The sequence below is a fragment of the Schistocerca americana genome, chromosome 2, assembly GCF_021461395.2.
Source record: "Schistocerca americana isolate TAMUIC-IGC-003095 chromosome 2, iqSchAmer2.1, whole genome shotgun sequence".
NCBI lineage: Eukaryota > Metazoa > Arthropoda > Insecta > Orthoptera > Acrididae > Schistocerca > Schistocerca americana.
In genome coordinates, this window is record NC_060120.1 from 373,179,989 (window position 1) to 373,189,821 (window position 9,833).

Consider the following 9,833-nt stretch of genomic DNA (forward strand, 5'->3'; position numbering starts at 1 on the left):
CGATCTTGTTGGTCAAGATGGGGTTTGGAAGTACGAAGACAAGCAGTCGCCGTGTGCCGACGGGCATTATCTTACTGAACTGTAGGATCAGGATTGCTTGCCACGAAGGCAACAAAACGTGAATTCGAATATCGTCGCAGTACGGGTGCCGCAGATGACAACCAAAAGGGCAATGCCATCAAAAGAAACTTGCCCGACTGGCCATCGATAGGAACTGACCATTTAGGACTGATACTGGCACGTGATTTCACGTTACGTTTGCCATATGCTAGATTACGTCAAACGTAGCAAGTCGCAATTGTTGCGTGCCATTCTCTCGGCAGCTGATGAGCAGACATTCTCTGTTTCCAGGAAGGTCAGGTCTCCACAGGGTATATACGGTCTTGTCTTATTCTGTTGAATGATAGCGTCACAGAGACCTCCAAGATACGATACAACGTCAGAAATGTAATATCTGCTTCACACATTATCGGATATGCGTGTTGTTTACACAGTATCACTCCATACCGTCATGGCAGATGCTAGGCCCGTATAACAATGACGAATTGAATCTGGCAACTTTACTTCTTTTTCAAACTTTGCAGACGAATACATCCATCGCGATACTGTACCCCGAAGCGGCTTACGACTGAAAAGACGCTGTGGTGTCACTCTTGCGCTAGTGTTGTCGTTGGTTGGTACACATCCGACAGGTGCCGCGTCTAGGGAACCCGCTATGATGGCAACAAGCGCCGCTCCAAACATCGTCCCACTGGCGGTGCAAATACTCCTCTTTCTGCGAAAAAGTCCGTTTGTAAACTCAAGGTACGCGACGTAGTTGTATTATTCTCTAAGGTCAAGTGAATAATATACTAGGTGGTTATAGTCGATGTGCAGGTACTGACGGGGGTCCAATGTGGTCTTTTACTATCGTATGACGGAACTTGGCAAATATGCGAACGTTTTAATGCGAAACCGATTTACGCTGGAATAAAATTGTCCCAGTTTTGGCCACCAGGTGCAAATCTGGCACTGTTAAGCATCTCGTCAACGCCTCAGGTGCTCACACTGAACAAACTGTGTAAGTGTCAGTTAAAAATGAAACCAATATTACGCCGTTCTTCACTTGTTTGAACTTTTCTGCATACGTCTCGTTCCTAATCCTATACATACGGAAACATTTCTGAACGTCTTTCTTGCGTTCACAGTGCCAGATTTGCTCCTCTTGCCCAAAATTGGATCTAACTCTTTGGAGTTTAAATCGGTTCCGTATTAACGCATTGGAATATCTACCAAGTTTCGCTGCCATACGATAATTACAACCAACACTGGACCTCTGAGGTTAGCTGCATTTTACGTATAACCATCCAGTGCATGTCCTTTCGGGCGCTAGTCGAGTTGAATATGGTTTCGCTGAAGTCATTAGTTCAATATTCGCATGACACCTCTTCGTAGGACATGATCCTAATTCATACATATTAATATCTGTCGCTAGTCTAATTAGGCATTCTTGTGTCAATCAATATAATAAAGCAGAAGGCAGTGCTAAGGCTAACCTAACGTTCCTTGACATACACACTAAACTCTTTCTTTATATCCGTTCACACTACAACACAGTAATCTTGCAAGTTACTAGTACATTAACTTGAAAATCAGACAAACAAATGCCCAATGAGACAGTAATTTATCCCTCTGAACAACACGTATCTTAAATGAACTAGATGCAACAGTTTAATGGGATCAACCACCAACACACATGAAACTAGCAGCAACACTAAACTAGATGAGCCTGAAATGATTCTGATTTAAATCAGAGGGTCTTAAAACTACTTAAACCTAACTAACCTAAGGACAATACACACATCCATGCCCGAGGCAGTATTCAAATCTGCGACCGTAGCGGTCGCGCGGTTCCATACTGTAGCGCCTAGAACCGCTCGGCCACTCTGGCCGGCCAAACAATATTAAAATGCGGTTTGTGAACGAAAAATCAACTGTGTGATCTTTCCTTACACTTGAAATGTAGATGGCAGTACACCTTCCTAAAGTGCGACTGTGTTGAAATACTAAGTACCTACATATCCAAGAATGTAATAAGTATACTTCACGCCAATCTGACGTTTCTTACATGCTCCTTATCTCGTTGTCAACGGGATATTAAACTCTAATCTTCTTACCTTCGTTATATACACTCCTGGAAATGGAAAAAAGAACACATTGACACCGGTGTGTCAGACCCACCATACTTGCTCCGGACACTGCGAGAGGGTTGTAGAAGCATTGATCACACGCACGGCACAGCGGACACACCAGGATCCGCGGTGTTGGCCGTCGAATGGCGCTAGCTGCGCAGCATTTGTGCACCGCCGCCGTCAGTGTCAGCCAGTTTGCCGTGGCATACGGAGCTCCATCGCAGTCTTTAACACTGGTAGCATGCCGCGACAGCGTGGACGTGAACCGTATGTGCAGTTGACGGACTTTGAGCGAGGGCGTATAGTGGGCATGCGGGAGGCCGGGTGGACGTACCGCCGAATTGCTCAACACGTGGGGCGTGAGGTCTCCACAGTACACCGATGTTGTCGCCAGTGGTCGGCAGAAGGTGCACGTGCCCGTCGACCTGGGACCGGACCGCAGCGACGCACGGATGCACGCCAAGACCGTAGGATCCTACGCAGTGCCGTAGGGGACCGCACCGCCACTTCCCAGCAAATTAGGGACACTGTTGCTCCTGGGGTATCGGCGAGGACCATTCGCAACCGTCTCCATGAAGCTGGGCTACGGTCCCGCACACCGTTAGGCCGTCTTCCGCTCACGCCCCAACATCGTGCAGCCCGCCTCCAGTGGTGTCGCGACAGGCGTGAATGGAGGGACGAATGGAGACGTGTCGTCTTCAGCGATGAGAGTCGCTTCTGCCTTGGTGCCAATGATGGTCGTATGCGTGTTTGGCGCCGTGCAGGTGAGCGCCACAATCAGGACTGCATACGACCGAGGCACACAGGGCCAACACCCGGCATCATGGTGTGGGGAGCGATCTCCTACGCTGGCCGTACACCACTGGTGATCGTCGAGGGGACACTGAATAGTGCACGGTACATCCAAACCGTCATCGAACCCATCGTTCTACCATTCCTAGACCGGCAAGGGAACTTGCTGTTCCAACAGGACAATGCACGTCCGCATGTATCCCGTGCCACCCAACGTGCTCTAGAAGGTGTAAGTCAACTACCCTGGCCAGCAAGATCTCCGGATCTGTCCCCCATTGAGCATGTTTGGGACTGGATGAAGCGTCGTCTCACGCGGTCTGCACGTCCAGCACGAACGCTGGTCCAACTGAGGCGCCAGGTGGAAATGGCATGGCAAGCCGTTCCACAGGACTACATCCAGCATCTCTACGATCGTCTCCATGGGAGAATAGCAGCCTGCATTGCTGCGAAAGGTGGATATACACTGTACTAGTGCCGACATTGTGCATGCTCTGTTGCCTGTGTCTATGTGCCTGTGGTTCTGTCAGTGTGATCATGTGATGTATCTGACCCCAGGAATGTGTCAATAAAGTTTCCCCTTCCTGGGACAATGAATTCACGGTGTTCTTATTTCAATTTCCAGGAGTGTATGTTTTAGTGTGCATTTGTGTATGTTCCTGTAATAGCATCGGAATCATTTCATGTACTCTCGTATATATTATTTCAAAAGTAATCGTCTTATCTGATAAAATTTATCCCACTGTGAGAGAAGATGGTTAATGCCTGCATAGAAAAATACTCGCGGTTTCCTAGGGGACCAAGAATGTGTCAAGGCAAGAACATCTTCGTCCGAAGTTAATCGGCCCACCCATACGAACAGGAAGTCAGTGACGTCAACACCACTTGAATGATGATCAGTTTTTATTTTAAATTTTTTTTTTAATTCCCAGTGAAACTCTATCTTGGAATTGTATTATTGTGCCTGTGACAACTATCATGTATTTTTGACGTACATCGTACACTATTGAACTTCCTCTGGATCCTACATCTGTTTTTATTACTTTCAGGAAGACCGCGCTGAAATAGAACTATGACAGTTTAATTACCAATTCCTGAAGGATTTTCAAGCTCTTTGATTCACCAGAACGTTCGCTTCAACCTCCTCCTGTTTTCCTTCAAACTAAATCATCTCGTTTTACCCGGAAAGGTATGTTCCATCCATTACGAAAATATACTTTCTTTATATTTACGATGTGTTCTCATGAGACTATTTTTCTGAAAGTAAACCGTTGCAAACTGCTTTATCAGACTCTATATATTGCCTTTATTTACAAATACAATGTGATGTTCTCTGGTGTGTGAATAAAGTACAGAAGCAGAACGGCTATATAGTATATTTCACCATAAATGTGATTATGGACGTATCTGAATAATTCCATTCCCAGTCATGAGAACATCGATTATATCTATCGGTCTTCGTTATCAAAAAAGATATATTTCCAGGTGTTCTAAAATTTCTTTGAACCAATTAACGATAAGAGGGTGTTAATTTAATACTTACAGTTAAAACTAAGAGAACAAAATGTAAGCAGAATCCCGAAAAGAACAACGACGAATTATAAAATTCGAAGTGTGTTTATCTGGTCAAAGAGAGACGAAAAATTTGAGTAAACTGGTAAGCACGATGCCAACAAATAGGGTATCATGTGAGCACCAATGAGCTCACACAACGTAAGGTGTCCTTCCTACATCGAAAGTGTTAAAGCAGTTTGAGAAACTAATACACAGAATTGTGGACGCCAGATGACACCAAGATCTAGTATGCATAGTTCGTTAAATGTCATCAATTGTTGGCTGCTATCAACACATCACTGTCGCTTCACAATAACATGCAATGGAAGTGCGAATACCCAGTTTTCTTGCCTCAAACACTTTATTTAAATTTACTTTAGTTACTTAAACCGAATGCTGGGATGACTCCATTAATATGACCGTTTCCCTGCCCATCGCTGTCTATCACATCTTGTACTCAAATAGTTTCGACGTTGACGGGATGTTGCGAAGAGACGTGGAGCAGTAGTTATCGCAATGGACTCGCTTCCAAACGATCGGAGTTCGAACCTCCTTTACACTATTCGGATTTATATTTCTAGTAGCTCTTATAAATCTCATTGGTTCCTTTGGAAACACTACAACTCGGATGCGCCAGTGTCACAGTGAGACGCAATTTGACGTTTCATGTTTCACATCATACATGTCTGACAAAAGAAACGTGGCCACTTTTTTATCATGTAACTCATGAGTGCCTTATTATAACGTGCGTGCAAGCGCGCGTGCGTGTTTCTGTATGAGCGTAAGAGAGAGAGAGAGAGAGAGAGAGAGAGAGAGAGAGAGAGAGAGAGAGAGACAAGATCTTAATGAGTGGCAGCAAAGTGGAGACAAAAGTTGTGGCGCAGTGGAGCTCAGCGGGAGGTGTATTTGCATTACCTGGGTTGGTAGTTAATTACATTCTTGTTAAAAATTGTTGAAATGGCTCTAAGCACTATGGGACTTAACATCTGAGGTCATCAGTCCCCTAGAACTTAGAACTACTTAAACCTAACTAACCTAAGAGCATCACACACATCCATGCCCGAGGCAGGATTCGAACCTGCGACAGTAGCAGCAGCTCGGTTCCGGACTGAAGCGCCTAGAACCGCTCGGTCACAGCGGCCGGCTCAGTTTCAAATGGTAAGAACTGAAATGTAGGTTAACGGTATTCTAACGAGCAACAATGACCAAAACAGAGACAGAAGCAAAATACGTACTTTCACAAGTGAAACAACAGATTCCCTTAACACAATCACTGGCGACATAGTTGACGTGTGCTCAGAGCCATTTGAACCATTTGAACAATGTTGTATTTGACGCTTGGTATAATTTATATTATTAGCCAGATGGGTTAAAATTTGACGAATTTCGGTAGAAATGAGGTTAAAATCTTCTGGGTTATTAGGGCGCGTCATGTTTCTTCTAAGATGTTCGATGTTTCGACCCCTCTGCTGGGATCTTCCTCAGGATCTTTTGGTGTCCACTACTACTGGAACACTGTCAGAGACGAGTGTCGCGTCCACTTATAAAGGGGGAGTTTTCTGGCGTTCGTGCTGGAGAAGTGATAGTATTGGTTAAAATTCATATGGCTACCATTGGTGGGCCATAGTCATAGGCTAACATTCCCGCTCTGATTGGTAGCTTATCTCCTGTGGATACGATTGGCGGTCCATCGTCATTGGCTAGAAAGGCACAGGTGACTTGCAGCACGTTGTTTATCCCGCTCACACACCGCGGCCGCGTATTTACTTCCTTGATGGCGGGAAGCCGGAAGCCTATAGCCGTCCTCTCTAATGAAATTAGATGCATTCTTAGAAATTTCAAGCACTTCTCGGACCTTTCTTCTATAAATGTTTGTTTCTTTAGCCAGTACACGTACGTTACTAAAATCGATGTCAGAGCCACAGTTCTCGTAATGTTCCGTTGCTGCCGATTTTGCACTTTGTTTTAGCCGCTTGTGCCGTTCGTGTTCCTTAATGTGTTCTTTAACAGTTGTTCCCGTTTCGCCTATATACACTTTGCTGCAGCAGTAGATGGTTCAAAAGGTTCTGAGCACTATGCCACTTAACTTCTGAGGTTGGTAGTTAATTACATTCTTGTTAAAAATTGTTGAAATGGCTCTAAGCACTATGGGACTTAACATCTGAGGTCATCAGTCCCCTAGAACTTAGAACTAATTAAACCTAACTAACCTAAGGACATCACACACATCCATGCCCGAGGCAGGATTCGAACCTGCGACCGTAGCGGTCGCGTGGTTCCAGACTGTAGCGCCTAGAACCGCTCGGCGACTCCAGCCGGCTCTAGATGCTAAATATTTAGTCATTGCTAATGATTACGCTGTGATCACCAGGATAAAAGAGGAAACAAAGTATCCATGCCACTGATACAAGCGATAGGGCAGAGGCAAACCAGAAAATGCGAGGAAAAGTATAACGTAGAAAATCTGCATCAAAACAGCAAGAAAGAGCCACTAATGTTGGAATAAGTGACGACTTTGTGAGTATCATACTTCAGATATTTGGAGAGCTCATACTGCCATAACGGCTGGCTATTAGTACAAAACTAACCCGTGGAACTTCAAAATGATCCAGAATCACAGTGAACTATGAGGGACGATCAAAACTTTTCTATCTGAGGGGCTGCTGCAGCGTATATGCAACGTAGCGCGACCCCGATGCCTGCATGTTAACTGCCGACATGTAGGGAAGGTATCAGTATGGTGTCCGTGTCTCTCGGACGTGCGTGCAGTAAATGCGGAAAAGTGAATTATGGAGATGTTATCACGAAATGCGTCCAAACAGGACCACCGTACTGTTATTCTTTTCTTGGCTACCGAAGGACAAAAACTGCGGGACATCCAGCGGAGAATGAAGCCTGTGTGTGGGGCAACGAGTCTGTCGAAGCCCGCCGTCGTGGCATAGTGTGTCAAGGTGCGTAGACACAGGAAGCCTGTCAGTCGGAGAGGCCTACGCAGATTCAAGTGGTAGACGCTCGAGCACCCGCCCTATAGTACTGATCTCTCCCCATGCGAATATCACGCCTTCGGTCCCTTGAAAGCGGCCTTGAAGGTTCGACGACTCTTGTCGGACAAGGATGTGCAGCAGGCGTTTACGGAGTTCTTCACACCGCAAGATGTAACACCTATTTTCGACTTATTTTGTATCTGTATCGATGTTTCTATGACAGCTTGTAGTACTGCTTACGTAGAATTTCGTATCTGTCATGGAAAGTCTTTGACTGTGTACACATATTTCAGTTATGTGTACTTTTGAACGATGTTGTTTTAATTATGCTTGTGGATTTAAATAACTACTGGAATGATTGTTATATAATATACTATAAATGACTTGGCCCATAGTTAGGGAATGTAAAAGATGTGGGGAAGCCGCGCAGCTACAGAAGTAGCCGGGCAGACTGGAAAAGGTCTGGTTGGCGCGCAAGTGGCAGCTCGTCCTTTGTGACGGGTAAGGAGTCTGGGCTGAGCAGCGCTGTGGTTAACATCTCGCTACCAGTAGCCGATCACTGTGGCTCATATTCTTGGAGTTTTGAGGCCAGAAGAGCTTAATAGCCTCGGATGCTGTATTTGGTGATAATATTATCATGGCATGGTTTTTGGCCTTATAAGAATATAAATCCGACGCCAAGAAAATCTGTAACAGTGCGAGGCCAATAGTACTGCCATGACTGCGTCGCCGCCATGTTAACACCGACTGTAAATTACGCCACCAGTACCATCAGCCTTTCACTAAATTGTGTATTTCTGGCATTCTCTAAATAGACCATGCATTTGTGAAATTTGGTTGATTTTATAAATAATAGCAGTGTTGCTAAAAACTCTATCTTACTCGTAGACCCGTGATTAACCTAAATCACAGACCTGGGCAGGAATCCTACTCTAGCGAATTTCATTCCGAATGTCCTAATTAATTATGGAAAGACTTATTCGGCAGTTGTAAAAATAGTTATGATTGCTTTCTAATTTGTGGAATTACAGTACTTAAAATCCAGTGTTATAGTTTGAGAAATATTCCACTTCCAGTGCATTTTTAGACCAACCTGCAGTCATTTCCTTATATAATTTGCCTTACTTGAAACGCTGCCTGAAATTAGTAAAGTTAACTTGTAATGAGAAATATTATTCATTCTGGACACATCCCCCAGGCTGTGGCTAAGCCATGTCTCCGCAATATCCTTTCTTTCAGGAGTGCTAGTTCTGCAAGGTTCGCAGGAGAGCTTCTGTAAAGTTTGGAAGGTAGGAGACGAGGTACTGGCAGAAGTACAGCTGTGAGTACCGGGCGTGAGTCGTGCTTCGGTAGCTCAGTTGGTAGAGCACTTGCCCACGAAAGGCAAAGGTCCCGAGTTCGAGTCTCGGTCGGGCATACAGTTTTAATCTGCCAGGAAGTTTCAAAAATATTATTAATTGTTGCAATTATGAACATTGATCAGAATTACTATGTTTATCAGTGTTCATTTCATGAAAAAGTCTTTGAACTTAAATTTAATGTTGTGTTGGCATTTCCACAGCCAAATATATTTTGAGTAGGTTAAAAGACTGCTTATCAAACCAAATTTCTTATTTAAAGAGTTATAGTTTGTTGTGCTTTACATAATTAATAATGTAGCAAAGGCAGTGTAATTAGATTTGCATTGCGTTTAATTGCTTCAAATCGAGTTTAAGAAAGAAATATTTACTGTGTTAGCTGTTTTAATGCAAGTTAGTTAATGCACAGTTATAGAGACTCTGTATTAAGCAGTGGTGTTACAGAGTATGATCATTAACGGACCCCCTGATTTAAATCAGAATCATTTCCGGCTCATCTAGTTTAGTGTTGCTAGTAGTTTCATGTGTGTTGGTGGTTGATACCATTAAACTGTTGCATCTAGTTCATTTAAGATACGTGTTGTTCAGAGGGATAAATTACTGTCTCATTGGCCATTTGTTTGTCTGATTTTCAGGTTAGTGTACTAGTAACTTGCAAGGTTAGATTACTGTGTTGTAGTGTGAACGGATATAAAGAAAGAGTTTAGTGTGTATGTCAAGGAACGTTAGGTTAGCCTTAGCGCTGCCTTCTGCTTTATTATATTGATTGACACAAGAATGCCTAATTAGACTAGCGACAGATATTAATATGTAATGTTACAACTTGCTTTTGTGCTGGGAGAACGTCTGTTCCTGAACCACCTGTTTATTGTTACTTATACTTTGCTGGAGTGTTTCGGAAACGAATGCCAGTTTGGTTGTTCCGTTTCCGTTAGGTTATCTCAGGGTCACAACTTCTCCAAAAATCCTCGCAGAGG

At 44.0% G+C, this 9,833-nt stretch overlaps 1 non-coding gene across 1 annotated transcript; it reads left to right on the top strand.

Moving 5' to 3' along the window:
* Nucleotides 1-8,840: 8,840 nt before the first annotated feature.
* Nucleotides 8,841-8,915, top strand: Trnas-cga. The gene has a single exon. It is a non-coding gene; the product is annotated as a tRNA-Ser (tRNA).
* Nucleotides 8,916-9,833: the final 918 nt, after the last annotated feature.